The following is a 24220-nucleotide window of genomic DNA, read 5'->3' as shown; positions in this document are numbered from 1 at the left end:
AGTATTTCCAACACTCGGACATGTGCCAGATTGAATCTAACTGCCCTAGTAAGAAAGCCTGAATCCATTACGAAACCGCATGTTTGTCCGACATTGCCTGTAATTCAGCGATGGGGCAATAGAGGGCAGCAGCTGCAGTGACGTCATCTTCGCGAAATGCTATATAGCAGTCCATCATCAGTGGATTATGATGGTGAAGTCACTTTTGCTTTATCTAAAGTCATTGGCGGTATTCAAAATCAAAAGTGTACACCATTTTCTGTGCCACGTAGTAGTATGTCCGCACCGCTGGAACCTCTCCAAGGCAATCTCCTGATGAATTGAACTTGTAGTAAGGAAAAACCGAATTTCTCATCAGTCATCACGTACAAGCCATTAAACCATGACCTATTCAGAACAGTGACAAATGCAATAAACCTATACACATGACTCGAATAAAAAAGGTACAACAGTTTAACAAACTCGTTGGTGTTTATGTGGTGATTTCTTAACTTTATTTGCCGACAAAAGTTGACATCAATTTAAAGGAGTGAGCTGCAGGCTTTTTTAGTTCAGTTCTGTTTCAGTACGATTGTTCTTTATCTGTTTATTAGTATTAGTAAACAAATTTTGTAAAGTGTTCGACGTATATCCGATTTTTTTCGGAGACATCACTAGGTCCTGTAGGGATTAACATAGGAAAGGCATGATGATTCGGTCAGTTTTTGACTTTTGTCATTTTATGTGTAATGTTGGGAACTGCTACTGTAGAATGGAAGGTTACTGGGCAGCCGGCAGCTTGGTCAAAGCCCATGCTAATCTCTTTGGTCCCCTAACCCGATTGTAGGATTATAGTTCACAGACATAACCAGTCAGACCAATATCCCTGGTAGGCGAGTTATAACCGACCGAGCTATCGCATGCTGATCAACCGGCTGGCGGGTTCGAATACTCACTTCGAACCTTCCCGTACACTCATTAAAGATTGATGGGGCATGCGCAGTGGAGGCGGCTTTACGCACGATGACGCGCCAGACCCGAGTAAGAACATTCTCCGGAGCAGAGGTTACGATTTTGCAGACTGGATTTTGGCGATTTGAGGGGGAATGTATTGTAAAAACTGAACCTGGCGTCAACTGCCTACGAAAGGGACAAACAATAAGATGAGAAACATGACAAATAATGCCAGACATAAATCCAGATCCGTCGTCACGGAAATGCAATATGATTTTCAAAATAAACAAATAGAACGCATTGTTTCCGTAATATTCTTATTGGAGAAAGCATGATTATTGACTCGATGGTCTTACAAGCCATCTCTTAAACAAAATATATGAAATATGATATTGGTAACATTTTCGAGCACGTCTATGACATTTGTTTCTTGTCTTGAATCGATCGAGGGTCGACCGTCGACAAATTTATGGGTGCGGCTCCCTTTCGTCTGATTAGCATCTGTTTTCCGGCATGTCTCCTTGAATTACCGGCCGTAATGGAGAGTTTCTGTGGCGACTATCTAAGGCAGATTGGCGTGTCATCACCACTTGTCTGGGAGATGTCACCCTTACTCGGAACCTCCACTGATGGGAGGAAACGACGGGGGATGAACCGTTGACAGATATTTGATGGTGGTCTACCGATTTCCGTCCTTTGTTCTGACAAGCTCCTGTGAGCTTCCCATCATGCCCCGTCACATTCCTGTTCCTGTTTCTGTTCTAACACAAAAAGGCCTAGCGCTCTCATTCTTTGCGTGACGCAACGACCAATCTTTCGCAGAATTTTGCAACAGAGTGTCTCCATTGAGCACTACTATAGACGAGAGCATGACGGGAACTTGGCGTGAACTTAAGGGGAGTCAGCGGATGGCCCAATCTCCCAATGAAAGGACAAGCTTAATTTGCTCCGTTGATCAAAAGTAAACTGTGCTTACATAGTCGATTGCTAAGCAACAGTTACCAATAGCAAAGCTTGGAGTTTGCGTACATGTACCTTTGAGCCTCGCAGCAAAAATAAAGCTAGTCCTCTCATCGGAGGATTATAAAAACATTGTATTTTAAACAGAAAAACAAGAGAATCTTTACTCCAGCAAGACCACAACAACAACATCAACAAAACCTCTAAAAAATGTTGGTGCCGTGACGTCCCTGTAATTTACGCTATCAATTATTAAAAGTGAACTGAGGCGATTGACGGGGTATCATTCTTCAATGTCTACTTTTGAGAAACCACAATCCACTTTGCTTTTCATTCAGTGAAGAGGAGCAACACAAATTCGACAGCCGTATGCAGTTTTAATTAATCTTCTTGTCTTTGTTCTTATGAAATCAATGAACAAGTGTAAGAAATCTTGATCGAGACAGACAGATGACAAACTCAGCTGCTGGTTCCGGGCGTCCAAAGAAAACCTGTCGTTTGATCGAAACCTCGTTTTCTGACAGGGAACTTTCAGCACCGTAATAAGAGTGCATGTAGTTTGCCTTGAATCACCTTAATTGCTGGACGATAATGAGGAGGTTGTTTGAGGGAGAGTAAGTTCTATGCATTTTCGTTATTTTTCAATTTCAAATTGTCTAAGTACGCTGTTGTGCAGACAGATATACAAATAGAATAAATACAAAGTTTCGGCAAATTCGTATGTATGATAACTGCACTACGGCACTGTGTATAACTGCATTTCTATTTACCTGGACCACCAGGAATTACGAACGAGGTGCCCATTTAAAAACTTTTAAAAGTGCTTGCTGCAGCTCATTGATGTTTCAATGATCCGGCATGAGTTGAAAGGAGCCGCCGGCATGTCGTCGTGGCCTAACCGTCGTGCTGGAAGCAATTTCTGCCTGAAAAACGAACCTAATGGTCCACGTGTCCCTTTAAAAGGCAATTAACCGATAATATTTCGACCGTACACTTGAAACAGGGTTCAAAGTGTAACATGTCTGCACTCGGCAAGCCAATCATTTTTCGATTGACTGGATTGGTGGGAAAAGAAAATGAAGATATCATGGCACTCGCCTCATTTGCTGTGATCTAGTTACCAATCCTGCCCACGAACGAATAAGAGATAAAGGATTTCGTGGCAAAAGATGATGACATCCCTTTGCCTGTGGTAATGTCATTACGCTATTACAGTTAAAAGATTTTACACATCGCCCAATTACACGGTCTATTGTCGTAAAACAAAGCCCGCTTGCACTTAGGCCTACGTTTCCATTGTCGTACTGTCTTATCAAAGGGTTATCAGAAAATCTTGATGATATCGACCACCACGAAACTGCTTTCATTGGGGTCGAAAGCCCTAAACTAGTAAGGGCAAATATGCGTAACGGTGTCAAATTCTGGACAAACAAACTTTTGTTTGTGAGCTGTCGACCAAGTGTTAATTGCCTGAACAGGAAGGGGATCAAGTCAGCATTGACCACATGCACTGCTCGCCCGCCGAGATGCTACAAATGAAATGAGTACAACAGTTAGCCCCATAAGGCGATTATATATCCCTGATCCCATCATTCGTCCAATGTCAGGTCATCGATTAGTTTTCACTGCTCGCAACTGACCAAAAATATGGCCATCATTTCCGAGGTGACATGGCTCATCAATCACGACGATCTTTGTAGCAATAATCTGCCTGAGGGCGATGGCCGACGAAACAGAATATCACCGGTGATGACACTGAAGACAGATTCATTAGGAAAAGTCTTATTGGCGGCAATAAGTCCGTCTGCGGCAGTTCCGCTAATGAAAAGGCTCCCGGGTCAACATATTGAAAGTATTCCTATCAATTCCGCGGTGGTGGTGGTGCAAATGATCAAGATGATTTGGAAATTGGCAACGCCGCAGAGTCTTGGGTGTCCATCGCATCGGCACTGACTAGGCGTCATGGAGATTCGCATCGCGTCCCGGTGTTACGTTTTTGAGTGTTTCCATTACTGAGTGTTCCCCTAAGGCACCTATTCCATAGAGCTACTATACGCGAACAATAGTTTCATGGTCATGCACCCTTTGTGAAGCCATTGTTCGCGTATAGTGTAGTATAGGGTATAGCTCTATGGAGAAGGTGCCTTAGGCACCTATTCCATAGAGGTATACGGTATACTACACTATACGCGAACAATGGCTTCACAAAGGGTGCATGACCATGAAACTATTGTTTGCGTATAGTATAGTATAGGGTATAGCTCTATCGAATAGGTGCCTAATGGTTCGGACGCTGAAGGATAGATTGATCCGTTTTTCTTTGTTCCTTCTATGTGTAAAATCATTCCCTTTTTAGGTGTTTATTGTATGGAAACACTAAAATATCGGGAACAAACATAGGTGTTACACCACCATCAGAGGCGTGGTCTGGAAATGGACCAAATAGATCGGTACGAAAGCCGAGAAGGCTCCTTTAAACGCGAAATCCAGTATTCAGACACCGACCTGCTATATGTGCTCATTATGGTTTGAAGTTTTCTTACTCGACGATGTCTGACTGATATTGAAGTTAACCGTTCAGTATTAAATTTACCTAATTCGCGATATTAGTTGCTTTTACACGAGGACGGTTTTAGCCCTCCTCACCTCGAGCCACTTCAAGCCGGATCACCTGTAACTGGCTTTACGCTGTCTACACGGAGACGGATCAAATCACCGGCCCCAGGTCAGTTCAGGCCACTTAAACCACTAACCCGTCGCATGGTGGCGCGTGTTTTCATGAACTGCTATATACCGCACTACTCGATTTTAGTACCGTGCGCAAAGTGACTCGAGGCCAGATCGGTTCTGCACGAGAGATTAAGCGTCTTGAAGTGGCTCCAATCCGCCTCAAGTGGCTCGAGACTGCAGTGCTAACGCGCCTCGGGTCAGGTCACTTGGAGACGGTTCTGATTTAGTTCTACACGGTAAAAATTATCCTGACCCGCCTCGAGCTGGCTCGAAGCCGGTTCCAACTGTCCTCGTGTAGAACGGGCTAATATGATCATGTCAATGGCTTGAGGATAGACTCTCGGAACTCGAGCAAAACCACGTAAACATACATGAGAGCACGTGACAAGCCGCACAAAGACCAATGGAAATATCACACTATTCAGTCACATTACTCTTGATACGATGTATGGAGAAAAGACCGCAGAAATATTAAATGTTAGTTTATTCTGAGGAGATCTATTCTGACCAATTCACTCCGCCTCCTGCGCGACCTCATCACCGTCACCGTGTGGCGGTTTTGTTAATTTTTTTCTTCAATATGGCGACGTCAAATGGCTCTACGTTCCACTCGTTCCCAGGTACCCCGAATCTCGTCCCCAGTATCCATTCTAATATTAGAATGTGCAGCACCTAAAAACATCCCAGATAAAATCTGCAAATATGATACATCAAAGAGATACGGTTATGCTCATTCTACACCATCCCTCTCGATATTTTTATCATGTTAGGCAACAAACACGCGTAAATAAAAGAGCTAACAAGACGTCCATGAAAACTAAACCGCATGCCTCTTCTAGTTCTTGAAAAAACCCGGAATGGAACGAAAAAAAATAACATGAAATCATCGAAATCATCGAAATCGCCGAAATAAATTTTTCGAAATTGAGCATTCCGATATTCGAATGGAAATTTGAAGTTGACAATGGTGCTTCCGTGCACATGACGGACTATGCTGGTCATATCAATAGTTCCCAATTTCCTTACGAGAATTTCCAGCGTGTCTATTTAACTTGTTCTAAGTGCGCATTTTGTAGGTATACATTGTACTTCGTTTCATTTCGACGGTTTCGTTTCATTTCGATAACTTCATTAAGGGTTTTATCTGCAACCTGCCCTCGTTGACAGCCCGTCGTACCATTCACGCACCGTTTCCTCTGGCGAGGATGCGAAATGTCAACCCTTTGAACCTCTCTTACACCATACCTTATTCTCGAAACATCAAACACCTCAAGAGAGAAAAATTACTTTGTAGTAGTGTGGACTGCCTTTTCTTGCCGACGTATTCCGTTATCTATCAATTTACCAAAATAGCCTCATTGCGTTAATGTCGTTTTTTTGTGTCGGTGTACTACGCTTTTACTCTCTCTGCCGGCAATGCTTTGTGAGTATTCTATTGTGGTCTCAGTGCGCTAAAGTTGCATTGTGAATCTATTGTCATGTGATATGATCACGTGATTGACTGTTTGTACACTGATCTGTTATCAAGTTAAGAAAAGTGGATCAAACAATTTTTTGTCTTGTTCAAGTTATACAAAAAGTTATTTCTATCATGAATAAAGAAGCAACACCTGGTAGATAGGATTTTCATTTGAACATGATTCTACACAGCAGCCGCCTTTAGTAAGGTAGGCCTAGATGTATTCGTGCTTGTACTTATACAGTACCATCGTGGGATTGCCGCTGATCTAAATACATTACAATTTACATTACAATATAGAAATCAATGTCCAAAGAAAAGAAGGTTTCCTGCTTACAGAGGTGTCCGCTAAGGGAGGTTCTACTGTACAGCGGTTCAGTCTTCATTATACGTGTAACCACTCTTAGCGGACACCTCTTCAATAGGGATACACTTTCATAAAGGACACTACTTTTGGTCCCTAACTGCTAATTTTCATTGAATTTACCTCCATAATCATGACATCTCTTAATCAAGGACACCATTTGTCACTGCCAAGGGTTTCGGCTTTATATAGAGGTAGGCTGTATAAACTGGTCAGTCTTCAATACACAATTTTTGAATAATAATTACCTTATCTCCTTCTCTTGCCTAACGTCATATATTAAAGGCCTAGGAATAGAAAAAGTGAATAACATTAAATTAGATATAGCAAACTCGCTTGTACACTGTGCGCTTCTGAACAAACATGTATATCAACTTAGCCTTTGAAGCCGTTTAATGGTAAATAGATTAAATTACAAGGCCATGTTATGATCAATTAATGAAAGCGCTCGTTCTGGAGAATGTGACCTTGGAGAATCACTTGTCGAAGGAAACAATTTGGTCTAAGTGTTCATAGACCGATTTGGAGAACCTGTTTGCTGATAACAGATGTCTCCAACATGTCTAATAACTTCAAGAGAATATGTTGCTCGCGTCTTAAACCGTCAAGAGCGACGGTCTGGAACACCATTTGAAGGCCATATGTTTGACATGATAAACGCTTCAACTTTCCGCCGGTAGAGGTGCTGAAACTCAGGTGTTTTCTTGTTGTAAAAACCTCGGGTTAGTTGCTGAACCTTCGGCGTGCGTTTGTTTGATACCACCTGAGATTAACCAGGCCTTGTCGGAGTAGAAGTAGTAAAATCCCTCCTGGAAAAAGTGTCCGACTCCATAAGAGCAGTTCACACAGGACCAAACCAAACCACAGACCAGACAAGCATCAGATCACATCGCTCACGACGTCACGAATGACGTATAAAGTCTCGTAATGACGTCAGTAGAGAGGTCAAGATTTTGATCCGAGAATGAGAAAGAAAACGAGGTGGGTTTTTTTCTCTCGCTGACGTCATCAAGTCAAACTGATTTTTTTGTATTATTGTTTTTAGGCATACCAGGCATCATAAACACACTGTTTCATTTCATTTCTGATAACAGGCGATGCGGAATCTTTACTCAAAATACCACCTCTATCTCGTTCATCGAACCAGACAAGGTAATATTCGTACGCGTTTTTTACACGGCATATCAATCTAGACCGATCCGGATCGATCTGGATCGGTTTGCCCCGTGTAAACGGCCCTACTCTAACGTGACGGATGACAGTGTTCTGATCACTATACCGAAGGTCACTTCCACGCCATTTTTTATTCTTCGTCGCCTGGTGGTCTAGGACAGAGATATTAGGATCAAATGACGTATATACATGTATATATATATTCCACAGACAGTTTACTTGGATCGAGTTTGTAAAATTGTATTGCCTTAATGATTTCCAATTCAATTTCGATCATAAACAGTTTCTGCCTTTGTAAATAATTAAAATGATTCATGCATCGCTTGTGGGGTATATACATGTATTTCGATCGTAGCAGCACAATGAAACTAGATAATTGGTAAAAATGTAGTTGTTTTCAAGAATCCGACCTGTTTTCTGGATAACTGAAAGCTAAGATTAGCCTCATTAATTCAAACGACGATATTAGATACCTGTTTTCTTTTTGAAAACTAGAGTTCATAACAAAGGTTATTTTTTGTCAAACTTGTCCTTGAACGTGTTTTCACACAACACGACACGAAACAATATTTCGTAATCTACCAATACAAAAAATAAAAATCTTAAAAACGTGACTTTTTAGAGATGTACGAGAATGGCAGAAAAGGAAAACAATTTACAACATTGTCTTCTCCACGTACCGGTGTAGAAGTGTTGTATGCCACCGACTCCCGCAAGAGCTGTTACGTGGAGGTCGATGTTATTAAGGTTAACCCTGACAGCCCTTTTATAAGACAGTAGAACAATGGGAATTTAGGCCTAGGTGCGTGCGGCCTTTGTTTAAAGACAATAGGCCGAGTAAAGTGCTCGACCTGAATTCTTTTAACTGCGAGGTAAAGGCAAAATAACGGAATGAAAAATATCACCTTCTCGAAAAAAAAGTGCATGGACCTATAGAGACCACGATCATCGATACTTCATACTGATGAAAGCGCGCGGTGTTCATCTCAACCGTAAGAATTCCTTGTACCCCGGACATTCTACCGTGGCTAGGACATTCTTCAAACCTTTACACCCGTTTATGACAGCAGTGTGAACGCAGCATTTGTCCCCGGACACTCCATACCAGAACATAATTTCCCATCACACGCATACCTGTATCGTAATCAGTATTTTGCTTATGATGTTCTCTTCGGGATGTTGTTATGATAACAAAAAATCAGAGATCTCAGATCTTTCTGATGCAGGCAATTTTTGTTTTCGCTATTCGAGATTATTCGCGGAATCCACAAAAAGAACAAATTGTATGACGCTAGCGAGCATTTCGTATGGTAATGTCAATTTTAACCACAACATTACAAGTCGTATCACGTTTCCAGGTTTTTGTAAATTATTCCTCGTTAGGAAAAAGGTGGATTTAAACGGCGAAGTATGCAACAATAGTCCGCCCGCCCGCCTTTTACATTTCTGCATAATATAAAAGGTCAACTGCAGCCGCTGTGCTCAAAGGATAATTTTCTTCAGTGGTCTTAAATCTCTAAGTGGTTTTAGTTAATGATGTCTTCAACAGACAAGGAGATCTCCTCCTCAAGTTGACTGAATTTCTCTCTGATTTATATCGTTTAGAGATAAAAGATAAGCAGAAGTCATTACGTTTATTTGCCGTAGCCAGTTAGGGCCTATTGACCACCATGAAAGCTATTCTGTTGGGGTCCATCTAATCCAGATTTGCCCTGAGAACCCTTCATAAGAGAATAGATCAACGGAATTACGTTTCTACTACTCTTGATCACTATTCGGATTTATTGTTTTTTCCCCTCAATAAGCATGAGCCTAATCCCTCAACACCAAACAACAGGGACACACAGCCGCGGCTTTCATCAAAGGACGGAAAACAGCAGAGATCGACAGACATCTCTTACTATCATAGCTCAAAAATCGTTATTTTTTAGTCAGTTAAAAAATTCAAAAGAGTTATATTTGTGAAAGAGATAAGCTCACATTTGTTGGAGAGATACACGAACTGAACGGCCAATCTTGATAACTAGTACCAACAGAAAGGCTTCGAAATGGGGGTATACCTACGGAAAATCATCAAGGGCAACAAATTGTAATAATGTGTGCGAGCGAGCTTTGTCTAAAAACAATTAAAAGTGTATTGTGCCCGGCCTGAATTCTTACTACGAGCGAGATTAGGGAAAGAAAAGTAATTGTGGTCGAGAGTATTTTAGCAATCTGGAAGCATTTGTTAACTCTTTTCTTCAACAATTTAGGAGAGACCCGCTGCGACTCTGCAGATAATTGGGCAAGTTGATTGATGTTTTCACTTTCTCAGAGTTTCTGAAAAAGATAATCTAAGATGGAATTGTCATGAATATTTTTTCAAATTCTTCAGTTCTCAACTGAATACGGTCATGTTTGCCGCGACACCTACGCTCCCTTTTTGGACTTCACGCCGAACTGGGGCATTGGTTTTCCCAGCAAACACCGCGAGAATGGACCTAGACTGTGGACCAAAACTGAGGCACCTCGCCGAAGTTTTTGGTGAAATTGATTGGGACTGCCTCCATATCTTGCACTAACCCAATGTGTTTTGGTTGCCTGACCTCGACTGCTGAAGCCAAAACAAGGCGCAGTGCATTATTCATTGCAAATAGTTAGACACTGTAACAAAGGTGTTTTAGAATATCTAGCTCAAAAAGGGTTAACGTATACAAAACTAGCAAGATGTGACCTGAGAACCAGAGTGGATAGCATTTTAAAAGGAGAAGAAGTGCATGCGATAATGTAAAGTTCATACAGAACTGGCTTCAGACAGGACCGTGACTTCCCCAAACTGAATCACTAAAAATACAACTACAATAAACTCTTAAATACAACAGAATGCTAACATATGCCAACCAGAAATTCGCAAGCCATGTCCAACATCGTCAAGCAAAATTAGAATTTTATTAGAGATCAAGCGAATGAACGAGCGAGCGACCGAACGAACGAACGAACGAACGAACGAACGAACACGAACAAGCTCATAATGATGGATCCTGGCCACCTGTTGTAAATTCCAATTCCAAGTCATCCCTTCAACTCGTTAAGTGGACTGCTTGCTAACAACTCGAACAGCCAGGTACTAATTCGCCTTGGTGAATACATAACAGGCAATGCCGCGCTCCAGACCCAGCAGGCCGTCGAGATGTCCTTCTCATGTCCCCCGGGAAAACCAGTAACAGTGACTAGAAAATCCTCGTACAAAAGTCAATTTAAATTTCAAATCATCAACTGGCTTATGTTTCACTGATCTCACATACGAATGGAACTAAGTTTGCCTGGGGCGATCGGATTGACGACAAAATCGTGCCGTGGTCGGGGATCCGAGACATGGCTGTGGAGATGTATCTGATACCAATACCAGGGATCAGATACCCAGGAGAGTCTAGAATACTGATGCTAAATTGATCAAAGATAAGTTTAAAAAGATGTATGTTCTTAAGGTGGCTGCTTATATCAGGATATAAGCGGTATTACCAAACTTTTGACGATAAATTTCTCATAAAGTTGAAAAGTATTTTGCGACAGACAACTTTTCAGAAGAAAGTCCTGACTTAAGGTCATACATGCCAAGTCATCGCCTATATCCGGCGATCACCTGGTATATGACGTATGGGTGTAACCAGGGCCTATTGTGCATCCATTTTGAATTGCTAATCAAGTAGTCCCTGGGTGTAGGGCCCGTATTGGACAGTGTGATGATGCGCATCTCGGGCCAAGATATCTTTCAATATTAGGCCATTCCGCAGGGCTCAACTGAGTGGATTTTAACAACGATACAAAGGCCTGCTGTTCGAGGATAGTGAAACAAACAATGATGTTTTTTTCTCGTTCATCTCGACCATCGCAGAAGGATTCCGCCTGATTTGGATGCTCAGCACTAGGAACTATTGGAGTGATAACCCCATGAGCCAGTTACTAATGCAATCACTATTAGTCGACCGGCGAATTCCCTATAAATTATTCTTGATGGCACTACATGGCGACTGGGAGAAAATAACAGTCATTAATTGATCGTAGCTTTTTTCAAACGTACATGGACATCAAGTGCCGCATCTTGAAGGCAAGATTACAATTCATGCCGCCTCGAAAGAACGCCACTACTGCATCGAGCCCTCGTAACAACTCTACTTCTGCATCGAGAGAGCAATTAGAGACAGAGTGGTCGAATGGTTGCTGGCGGATCATTTCATGATAGAAGTTGATCTCCGCGGATCTGACATTTTTAACAAATTCTGAATAGGCAATCGACGTCAATTGACCACTCAGTGTGAATGGAGGATAGACCTTGTCAGAACCCGCGGCCAACCTGCTTGGACAAGTGCCTATAGTCTTGCGAATAAGATACAGGCGTAAATAATTTGGAGATGGAACTTAACCGTTATAGACCATTGACCAAATCCAAAAAGCTGTTACTCAAGCCAATGCTTTTGTCTCACGATGAAGCAGGCCATCACATCACTTGACACTCGCAACTTCGAATCGATTCTTGAGGAGAACTATTTTGGCCGATTCACTCTACCACTTGCGCGACCTCGTAACAATCGTCAAGTGGTGACGATTTTTCATAAAGGCAACGTCGAATGGCATTAGAGGGACTACGTCCGTCTCCTAACCTCGCCGTCCCCAGTAGCCCCTCTAATGTTAGAGTGATTACCTGATAAAGAACTTCATGTAATTCGCTCCTCAACAGGCTGCCAGGGACTGTCATCGGGAGACTGCAGCGGGTTCAGAATGCTGCGGCCCGCGTTGTCACACGCACATCCAGGCGGGAACACATCACACCTGTCCTGAGACAGTTACATTGGCTGCCTGTGGAGCAGCGAATTAGATTTAAAACATCGGTGCTCGTCTGGAAGTGCCTGCACGGTCGGGCCCCTCAGTACCTCGCTGAGATGATCAATGTCTATGAGCCAGAAAGGCACCTGCGGTCAGCACACGACCTATCACTTGTAGTTCCGCGTGCAAAAAGAACATACGGCGAGCGGGCATTTGGCCACTCGGCCCCCACGCTCTGGAACCCGCTGCCGACCAACATCCGGGCAGCCGCGACCCTTAAGGAATTTCGCGGATTGTTGAAGACAGAGCTGTTTAGTCAGGTGTGATCTTTTTATCTGTGAAGCGCCCGTGAACGAGCATTTTGCTTGAAACGGGCGCTATAGAAATATGGTATTTACATTACATTACATTACATTACATTACATTACATTACATTACATTACATGTACTTCCTTTAGTACAGGCCACCTTTGGGGTAAATTACGAACGGAAAATATTTTTTTTCAGCTGGTTCGATTTTATGGTCACTGATGTCAATATCGAGTTTAAGAGCAACTATTTTATGGTAACTTTTAATTTAGGTGAAGTAAGCACCGCACAAATCACAAGAAGAGCATTGATTTTTACTTTGCGCCGATGCCCAACGACCTTTGATGACTATTCGTTTTCCGCTTCACGAAGTTCTGTAGAAATAGATTTTCATGATTATCATTGGCAGATTACAAAATTTGTGGATAAACTTTAAACAAAAATATATTTTTTATACATTTTCTCAATTTTCATTTTCACGTGCAGCCGTTACTCGCCAAATCCACAAACATAGAACGTCCTTGAAAATAACATAGCATTATCATTATTGTCCTTAACACCATTGGGATTAGGCGTTCAGTTTGTGTCTTCTTCTTGAATTTTTCTGTCTGCTAAAGTAAACAAAAAATACAAAATTCTGCGAGATGCTTTTGGGAATTAGAAGGACACAATATATTCCATACATCGAAAAGATTTGAAGTCAGTTTTGTACCACCTGTTTAGTGTATTTTGTGGGATGTCGGTGCCCCCTGATGATTTTCCAGGCCAAGTCAATGCCGGCAGAGGCTTTTATAAGGCTCGCGCATCCTTGATCTTTGTTTTCAAACAACAGAACTGTTGAAGAGCTGGGCTTGTAATGAAGTATTTTATCCCTAAGCTGCTGAAATAACGTAATGATGGCGGTCTTCAGTATCGGCAACACCGAAAAATGCATTGCTCTATTGGATGAGGGATCATCCTTTCTCAGCGGGTCAGCGCATTTGCGTGATTGCCAACCACGAAGCACAAAAATACGACAAATGACAAATACATTGCAACGCTAACGTCACTGAGGTATCATTAGTGAAAATCGCGGTCAATCAGTTTTTTTCAATTCTTTCGACATCTGAAATTGTACCAGTTGATCGCTAGCTTGGAGAACGGCAAAGGGGTATTCGCCGAATTTCGTTTCTCATGTAGGGTTAAAGAATCGCCATACTGAAAAAGGTGATAATGCCATATTGAAATTGTCAATAATGTTTATATAAAACAACGGCCGCCAATAAAAGTCATACCATACATTTACCATTATTTCCCCTTGTGCGTTTAGGCCTATGGACCCACGTTCAAGCTATTTCAAGGGGGTCGATGCAATCAACATTTGCCTTGATAACCGTTTCAGAAGACAGTTGAACAACGGGAGTTTAGGCCTAGGTGTCAGCAGGCTTTGGCTTTGGACAATAGAATATGTATTGGGCTAGGCATGAATTCTTTTAACCGCGTGGTAAGGGGCAAAATGACGTCATGCATCCCCTGATTACCCAAAAAGAAACGTAGAAAATTACGTAACATGACAAGTAAATTGCAGTGCTGACGTCACTGAGATATAATGAGCGAACAGCGCGGTCAATCATTCTTTTTATTCGCTCGACATCTCAAATTGTACCACTCGCCTAACATTAGCTAGCTGAGATAGTGGTAATAAAAGTGTTTTCGAAGGATTTCTTTTCGTAATAGGGTGTTATATGAAATAACATGATTGCCATATTGATAACGTTTATACATGCAATAATGGCGGCGAATAAAAATCATACCACCATAAACTATACTGGCTGGTTGGTCCGGCAGTATGGAGATCGTTGTAATCTTCTGGCAATCAGTATAGCTGTTGGGAATCTCTCAGCAGTATGGAGATCCGTTGAAATCTCCTGGCAATATGTATAACTGTTGGGAATCTCTCGGCAGTATGGAGATCCGTTGGAATCTCCTGGCAATATGTATAACTGTTGGGAATCTCTCGGCAGTATGGAGATCCGTTGGAATCTCCTGGCAATATGTATAACTGTTGGGAATCTATTGGCAGTATGGAGATCCGTTGGAATCTCCTGGCAATATGTATAACTGTTGGGAATCTCTCGGCAGTATGGAGATCCGTTGGAATCTCCTGGCAATATGTATAACTGTTGGGAATCTCTTGGCAGTATGGAGATCCGTTGGAATCTCCTGGCAATATGTATAGCTGTTGGGAATCTCTTGGCAGTATGGAGATCCGTTGGAATCTCCTGGCAATATGTATAACTGTTGGGAATCTCTTGGCAGTATGGAGATCCGTTGGAATCTCCTGGCAATATGTATAACTGTTGGGAATCCCTCGGCAGCATGGAGATCTGCCGGGAATCTCACGGTAGTGAGGAAACCTGTTTATTTAGCCGAATTGAGAAGTCCCCAATAACAAGGCATGGCAAGACTAACGATAAACACTAATTATTGGCCGAGATTTGCCGACAAAGCAGTCGCCATACTTTGATGACAGATTATGGTAACATTGTTACAGAGTATAGAGCAGAGGTGTTTCTGGAGGGAAAACGACTTTCCCATCATCAGAAGCGGCAGTGGCCTTGATGAACCGCCGTCCCGGTTGTTCAAAGCATGTTTAAGGGTCCCCTCCCATTACATGAAATATTTCACAAAAGAAAATTGTCACCATTTATGATATCTTTACTTGATATGCCTTACATGTAGATTAATCTAATCTAAGAGAATTTTATAAGTATTTTATTAAAACCAAGTCAAATTTATCCGGGTTAAGTTCCTGTTTAAAGGAACTTAACTTTTAAAGGAACTTAACCCGGATAAATTTGCAACGCGCAACGTCACACTTGTGTGTATTCATGTGTATTATCATGAAGTCAAAAATGGCATTCAGTCTTGTGTATTTGCGTATAATCCAAAATCTATGAGAATTTTATAAGTATTTTATTAAAACGAAGTCAAAATCATGACAACATGATACCCGCGATGCGGTCCCTGTAATACGTATTTTTCTTTCACAGCGGATCAACGTCTCATTCTTATGTATTCATGTGTATATCACGAAGTCAACCAATGGTATTAAGTCGTAAGATATGTGTCAGTTTGATGAAACTTATATTTGATTTGCTAAACTTTTACTTACAGTGCGAGTTCTAACTGTCAGGGGTTGATATAACATCATTATTATATTGACAGTTTGTTTCTTAGGCAAATAATTCGTTTTGTCACTGCAAGGTTCTACACGACTGCTGAATGATAATGACTTTGCTTTATAAACCTGATAAACAAAACAAATCGTTAACGCGTTTGTGTTCGACTTCTAAGAAAAGGTAGAAAGGGCGTATTTCGTTATTCGCCCCTTACCTTGCAGTTGAAAGAGTCCAGGCCTTGTCTAATACACTGTATTTTGTCTTTAAAGAAAGCCCATCCGTTCCTAGGCCAACATTCCCATTGTTTAACCGTCTTATCAAAAGATTATCAGGACAAATCTTGACAGCATCGACCCGACGAAACGGCTATAATGGGGTCCGGCAAAGGCAGAAAACGGCGATGAAAATCCAAGGGATGTGGTGCAACTTACTTATCATCAACATCGACAGATATAACTTAAGGTGTACCAAGTTGTACGAAGGCACCTCTGGTCTCCGGTGCCGGGTGGAAATGCTCGGGTATGCTCTTACCACGCCTCAGTCGGTATCAAAGCGATTGATGCATCTTCAAGTCACACGCGAGTTTCTAAATGGAACCGTATTGCAGGCCCATATTGTCGGCATGTTCACCAGGAAGTAACCCACTGACTGATCCGTGCCTTACTTATAAGCAGGAAATGAGAAGGTTCATTTTCACCACCGCCCGAGAAAAGGTAAAATGTAGGCCGAAACGTTTGTGGTGCGAAGTTCTCCTGAGAAATGTTGGGTTGAAGTGCAAAGTCGTACGATAACTTCTACAACTGTTCATCGGGCCAATTGTATCGGGCACTCAAAGACACATGTCCAGATACCGTAATAGCTAAAATCAAAGAGAATAAATACTGTCCTAATGACTGTTGATTATGGATGAGGGGTTGTATGTCTAAGTCCATTATCGCTAAAGCGGGACTCCATCATCAGCCATTGCTATATCTAAAGGATCAAAAGGACTGGACGTGACATGTATGTAGAGGGTGTTTATAAAATACTATCTTATTGAAAAGTGCTGGTATTTTTGGGTGCCCGTTGTTTACATTAGGGAGTTTTCGCAATGTCCCCAAAGCGCCAACGCTAATGCCTACCTCATTGACAATGCGTCAGGCGCTCGTGTTCGCGTTTCGAGACTTCGCGAAATCTCCCTATTACGTGTTTTTGCCGTCTACCTCTCAGTTAAAAGAATTCAGGCCTCGCCGGATACATGGTTTATTATCGTCTTTAAACAACGCCAGCTCGGGCCTAGGCGTGAATGCTCATTGTTCTACTGTCATATCAAAGGCTTATCAGGGCAGATATTAACATCGACCCCCACGAAATGGCTTTCATAGGATCGATAGGCCTAAACCAGCAACATAGAGGTCAATCAATCAATCAATTAGCAAATTTGTGTTGCGCCCAAATTAAAAGGATATTATTTTAGGCCTCTGAAGATAATCAACAATATCAAGAAAGTAATACTAGGGAGTTTTCGCAAAGTCCCCGAAACATCCACGTGAACGCCTATCCCATTCTTCGACTTCGTTGTCAGGAGGTCGAACAATGAGATAGACGTTCATGTTGGCGTTTCGGGGATTTGCGAAAACTCCCTAGTGACTCATGCAACATGTTGACTGGACTACGTGAATATACGTCATTACTTCGACTGGTCTATACGTCATTTCTTTGACTGAACCTAGCGCTGATGATATTAGGCAGCGAGAAAAGTTTTATCGGACCGGTGTCTGCTGAACTTTGGGATCAGATAAGTGCCGCGAGTTGATAAGCAGGATCAGACATGTAGGATGGAGCATTGAGGGTTTAATAAGTTGGCCAGAAAACGAGTTTATTCCCCATTGAACTGAGTAATCAGCGGCTATCAAGTTAGCAACAATACACGTGGCGGCCCAACACCAATAACGAAAGCAGCGGTTGTTCATCCGGTGTTTATTTTCATGTCCGCTAGGGAGCCCGTTCACTCATACTGGCAATGTTCGAAATTAACAACCTCGAATCCCAGGGGTCAATTTGCCGAGACATTTTGAATTGTTAATCAAGTAGTCCCCGGATGGAGAGGCTGCAAGATTAATTACTTTTGGGCATTTAACGATGGAAAAGCAATCACTCTGCGACCAGCGTATATGAAGTGGTTTTTTTTTCTCTCGGATAGATTTGGTCGAAGGAACTTGGCTGACCTCTTGTTACTAAATTGTGAAAGTGTGATCACAAAAAGCTACGAGTCGTCTGGTATTCCTGAATTCCGAGTCCTTCAATAGTTTCCTCGGAAGAAAGGCTCGCCCATGGCATACATGTACCTAAATATGGTAGTATTTAATAGACGCGTACATTCGGATCTAGAGATACTGGGCCTGTATGGGCTGATTTCAAGCACCACATCTCTGCTTGGGCAGCGTGAAGAAGCAAATGTTCGTAAAGCAAGCATGAACATCAAAGGCGTTTCACTTATTGCAGCCTACACGACGGAAATTTTAATGTGAAACTTCAACTATCGTGTTCCTCAAGATCCCAATATCCGAATATACTAGTTGAATTTAGAACTTTATCACGTCTTTGAAGGAAGGGAGTGCTGTTTTCCTAGACGCTCAATCGAGGGACTCCGAATTTAGGAGTACCAGACGACTCGGAACCTGGACTTTGCACTTAATGCCCGGAGTGCAGAATTTTGATTCTCCGGGGTGAAGACGAACTCGGCCATAGATATTGAGAAATTGACAGCCAATCGGAATTGCCATTGATTGACACTAACAGATGCAGATAGTTAGTCCACTGCTGCAGACAAAAACACTGTTCTCGATATGCTTTCGAGAACTTCATAAACAGGCAATCTCCTTCAAAAAGACTGCTACTCCGTCAGGCGAAAGACAACAAGGTTGATCTTCAAGTGAGAGGATGGGGAAATTGGATAGGGTAATCCCATCATTCACAGCGACCCGTTCTCCTTTAGAAAAAGTGCTCTGTATCGCTTATATTTCCGCGTCGATGCTCACTTTGAGTTTCGCGGGGTGGAAATGGAAACTTGTCTGGGTTGAACTTTTTGTGAATAGGCCGGAAAACTAGAGACCGAGCGGTTCGTCAATGATCGCGTGACACCAAAAGGGCTGACCTTTTGTAACCAGAAAAAACCCCAGTAAAACTAGACCCCGGTCTGTCAGTTAATCCTCAAATGTAATACGACCCGTCTCACGTTTATAAGTTGTCAAATGTTCCGCGGCATCAGTTCGACAACAATGCAACTACATGCAAGATTTTGCTGTCTTTTGTTTAATTTGCCCTTGTTCATTAATGAAGACGTAAAATAAAATACGAGGCCAATCAGCCAGACGGCTCAAGAGGGCAATCCATTCTCTGAACAGAGAATATTGGTCGTCCAGTGCATTACGTGGACTTGCTCAAAAAAGTTAGAGTTTTGGGTTTAGTCTGATATCAACTGCGATATACGTTATCATCCGACTTTACACTTTAACCCCGGTCTGTCCTGAAACCTTTCAGTAGACCTTAGATAAGCTGCGCAACCAGCGCTACAATCTGAGTATTTCTGACCGGTACCCATTTATACACCTGAGTAAGACAAAGAGACCTGCCAACAGTATCACGCGACAGTGGGGATCGAACCGAAGATAAACTTGACCGCTAGTCGAGAGTCCTAGCCACTCAGCGGCTTCTCTCTGCGCAGTCTCCAATTAAGCAGGACGCCACCCTTTAAGATCGGTCACGAGCAAGCCGAACTGCATCCTGCTTCTATACAGAGATGCCATTGAACAAGCAATATTGCCGTCAACTCGTCTACCGCCGTTCCAGCTGGGTGACCAGCCGGGGAGGCTTGGCGATGAGTCGACAGATTGGTCTCTGAAGGGCAAACCCGGATTCCTAACGTCATTATCTGGTTAGGTGAAGCCGGCCATCGCCGTTCCAGGTGGGTGACGGCCCGGGTGGCTTGGCGATGAGTGGACAGATTTGTCTCTGAAGGGCTGACCCGCATAACTATCAAATGTCATTATCTGGTTAGGTGAAGCCATTCATCAGTCATCAAGCTCGTATCGACTGCAGAAATGATGTGCAGCTTTCCGTTGAAACAGTCTGGGAGAGGCAATAGGTCTACTTGCCTTTGTCGGATTTAGCCTATCCCGACCCCATGGAAAAGGTTACGTGTTAGTCGATTTCCTCAGGGCTGCCGCCTTGTGAAAACCGGATAATCTCTGATCAGGCGATGGGCGCACTCCACGAGGAAGCCTGACGATTCAGGATAACTATTTTCTGAACTGCTTTAGTAAAGCTGACACTCGTATTCAATTCCACGCTGGCCGTGGATTAGGCTGTGTTACCTTGGACATATTGGGACAAGATACGAAAATCCAGGCGATGTAATCCAATTATTAGAATGAAGAATCACGTGCCCGGTTGTTCAACGCCTGGTTAGTAAAGCGGCCGCTATGCTTTAGTGACCGCTACTAAACTTAGCGGAATTCTTTGGGTTCCACTAAAATTTGGCGGTACCCCATGGCAGGACTCAATGGTGGAGCCCTCTAGTTGCCAAAGTGGCAGCTAAGCCTATGTAATTGATCAAACTTGGCGGCACGCTAAGATAACGTTGGTTAGCGGCGGCAGAACCAGACAGCGGCACTTTGAACAACCGGGCCCAGCATGCCAAATCCAGTGTCCACGATCAGAGCAAATTCCAAAAGAAAAAGACCAAAAAAACCCAATGTGGATCTGAAGAATACAAAGCGATGTAACTTCTCCAACTACGATGTGACGTGAATAATATGACCTTTGGTGACGAGGATGGTAATAGGTTCGCCGCATCAAAGGCGAAGACGCATGACCCGAGAGACTGAACAGTCGATAGATCAGACTTGGGGGAATCTTATTAGGCCATTAGATTAGTACCTGTGTAGCAGTACCCATTGTCCACTGAAATGCAAGTCCCCGTACCATGGTGGTTTAGATGCGAATTGGTGATGCCGTAAAATAATGTCTGCAACTTTTGGCAGGAACATCTATTCCCTCGGATTGATACGTTTTTTGGTGTGTTTTTTTTGGAAAAATTATGTTTCGTGAAATTACTGAAGGACAATAATTATCATGGATGGCTCTTTTGATGAATTTTGTCAAACGCCATAGGACTTGTTTGGCAACCCTTACGAACGACGAAGTACGAAGAACTACAGTCGATGGTGTGATAGTCCTGTCCCAGAGCGTCCGGGGAAAATCCGTTTTTAATCTCTGCCGCATTAAGGGCATATGTCTTTATAGAAATATACCTGCATCTGTCATCATATATACATAATAAGAAGGACACCCTTTTCCGGGCGAGGGGGGCTACGCCGGAAAAGAAATGATGCAACGAATTTGCAAGGAAATGTGCCATCTTTTTTGGAGAAGCCTGATTGAAGACGCGAATTGGATGTAAATAACCGCATGGAATATGGAAGATTTCCAGGGACCAGGACAGCTCTTGGTGAAGAATCCTATAAATCTGCCATGGTTTAAAGATTCTAATCTGGATAAGACGCAACTAACTTGGAAGCCGTGACAGATGTATTTGAACGGACTTTGAAAACACTGATTGCAACGCATGGCTGTATGGAGGGGTAAGCTACGAGGATATAAATGGCATTCAACTGACTAACATTTGAGCTACATTCGAAGACCGATTGAAATGCACGAACTTTTAGCTAATTGGATGGGACTTTCATCGAAATACATAAATCATTTTCCAAAGAGAGTTTCCAGACACTCATTTATATTAGCCCGCATGTTAAACTTCACGGATTTCTACTTTGGATCAAGGGCACCCGGTTTTTCAAAACAAGCACAAATTATTCATTATTTACATGGCCATGGGTTTCGTACATTTCATGAACTACGAATTACGAATTGTGATTTTTCTCGCAGACACGCGATCATTATCAAAAGTAGCAGCGACAAAACGCGCTTGTCTGCGAGGGCTATTGTTATCTCATGATCTTATGAGTAAGAAGAAGAAGTAATCTATTCTAAAACACCTGGGTTTAGAATGAACCGCACTTTACAGTACATGTAAATGCACAATGCGTCAACGAGCTTCGTTTTGAATTATTGCAAAGCAACCCAAGCAGCTTGGCTGGTTGCAAAATACGGAAGCCGTCAAAAAGCATTTCAAACCTGTCCACATTATTCGTTCTTAAATATGAGATGTTTTAGAATAGAAATTGATATATGACAGTAGATATTGCTTTTCTCACCAAAACCGCTTGGGTGGGGCTAAAATATTGGCCAAAACCTCGGCTACGCCTCAGTTTTGGTTTATATTTTAGCCCAACTCGAGCGGTTTTGGTGAGACAACCGATGCCTCCATTTCGGTATCAATTCCTTAGTTGATCTCATGAGCGCCTTGTCTGACACCATAATGATTTTATAGAGTGGAAAAGGTTACGAAATCCGATCTCATTATGCCAGCTCACCAGTTTCACTGCCACTACCATTAGTAGCATAAGACATGAATACTCATGGTGGCACCAATCGCTCCAGCTGGCCTCAACGATGGTCACCACGGAACGGCTGGGTGCGCCACGCAGGGTCTGATCCGGCGTCCCGCGATAGGATATATTCATGTTTTAATTACTAAATCTTTTCATTCATACATATATCCGTCTTCGTTGTTGCTGGTGTAAAGGACTCGACAAAAACTGTCGCAAATTGTTTACACGCACTTGGTCGTTCGTAGCTCTTTAATTCGCAAGGACTATGAAACCTGCCTTATGAAAATTTCCAGCAGCTATGCCAAGCCGAAAGATATTTCAATACCTTTCGTGATCCACCGTAGTCCCTGCTTTTTCGTTCAGCACTTCTAACTTCAGTGAACACGCACTTCTCACGTTTCTTCCGCATCCATGCTAAAAGCAGAGTTTTTATACTGGCAGAGAGGAGATACTTACATTCCATTAGTTTAATGGCAAGACTGAGCCGTACATCAAGAAATACTCAACATGCACGCTACATCACTGCTTGCAAAAACAATCGAATCATCATATCATTTTCACCGCACTTCTTATTATCACTCTTTATCAAGGCCCAGTTGCTTAAAACCAGTTTTGTCACTTACGCTAGCGATAACTTCACTTGGCGTTAAGTCAAAGGGCTTAACTGAAGGAGATAACGTTAAGTTAATTTAACGCCAGCGTTAGTAACATAATTTGTTCTAGTGAACAACTAGGCTCTGATAATAAAGGACGAACTCGCTCAACGTAAGGATTATCAGGGCGTTTTCGAAAATCCCCCGAAACGCCCACGTGAACGCCTATCCCATTGTTCGAGCTCCTGGTCACGATGTCGAACAATGGGACAGGTGTTCGCGTTCGTGTTTCGGGGATTCGCGAAAACTCACCATTGCTTTGCCCTCCGCCGTAAAAATCTTCGTTCAGACTTTTAGAACGTAACCACAACATATTATACTGCAGTGTCTTATAAACCTATACTTGGATGACCGTACGTATGTAACAGATGACCATATAATAAATAAATAAGTAACGATGTTGCATTACCAAGTATACCTTAAGGGTGGCAACGTACCACCATTTTGGCTAGAACTTGAAATCTAAAAGCAGTTAAATCTCTTTCAAAACAAAGTGAATGGCAATTACAAGGGTGGGAAGTTACTCTCTATTTTCTAGAGAACAGCCTCCCAGGTATTCACTTCACTTAGGAGGAGTTCTAATTGATTTAAGATTTCAGGTTCTAGCCAAAATGGTGGTACCTATTGCCAACCTTTAAGGCACGAGTCCAAATAAAGGGACTGGAGCAAAGTTGCATGCAACCACTTTGGCGCCCCGAAGCGAGTAGAAGTTTTTGTTTCGGTGACATGCGATCGAAGAAAACAAATCTCGTTACGGGACCATCACAGGTGCCACGAACAAGAATCGGTAACCGATACAACCTGCGATGAGAATCGAACTCCGTGGAAACAGATTGAACTCGCCAACAACGGGTATTTGTATGCTCATCGCAGCGATAATGATGATAGACAATAAACAACGATAGATAGCTTAGCACAGCGCCTCTCCACTGAAAAGTGACCAATATTCAAAATTCTTGTTGGCCAAAGTCGGAGTCACTAGAGAAATGAACCCAATTGGCGCCTAACTTTAATAGCACGCAAATATGCTCATCCCGCCTTGGATGAGGAATACTCCCAGGCCCAAGTTGATCAAAATAACCTTTGTCGCTAACGCCGGCGTTAACTTAACTCGGCGTTATCTACTTCAGTTGAGCGCTTTGACTTAACGTCCAGTTAACGCCAGCGTTAGTGACAAAACT

At 42.5% G+C, this 24220-nt stretch overlaps 1 protein-coding gene across 7 annotated transcripts in view; it reads right to left on the bottom strand.

Annotated features, from left to right (window-relative positions):
- The window catches only part of LOC135502008 (uncharacterized), a 188193-nt gene that overhangs the window by 39246 nt on the left and 124727 nt on the right, over positions 1-24220 (bottom strand). The window contains exon 3 of one of the 7 annotated variants that reach the window (XR_010449717.1): positions 6698-6733. The exons of 5 other annotated variants lie outside the window; for them this stretch is intronic. The gene's annotated coding sequence lies outside the window, so the exon portion shown is untranslated. Of the gene's footprint in view, positions 1-6697; positions 6734-24220 lie in introns of those variants that run through there. One more of the 7 variants, XR_010449718.1, reaches the window with a different exon arrangement.

This window comes from Lineus longissimus, chromosome 18 (assembly GCF_910592395.1).
Source record: "Lineus longissimus chromosome 18, tnLinLong1.2, whole genome shotgun sequence".
Lineage (NCBI taxonomy): Eukaryota > Metazoa > Nemertea > Pilidiophora > Heteronemertea > Lineidae > Lineus > Lineus longissimus.
Note: the sequence above shows the minus strand (reverse complement) of the source record. Positions and strands in the feature narration are given on the sequence as shown.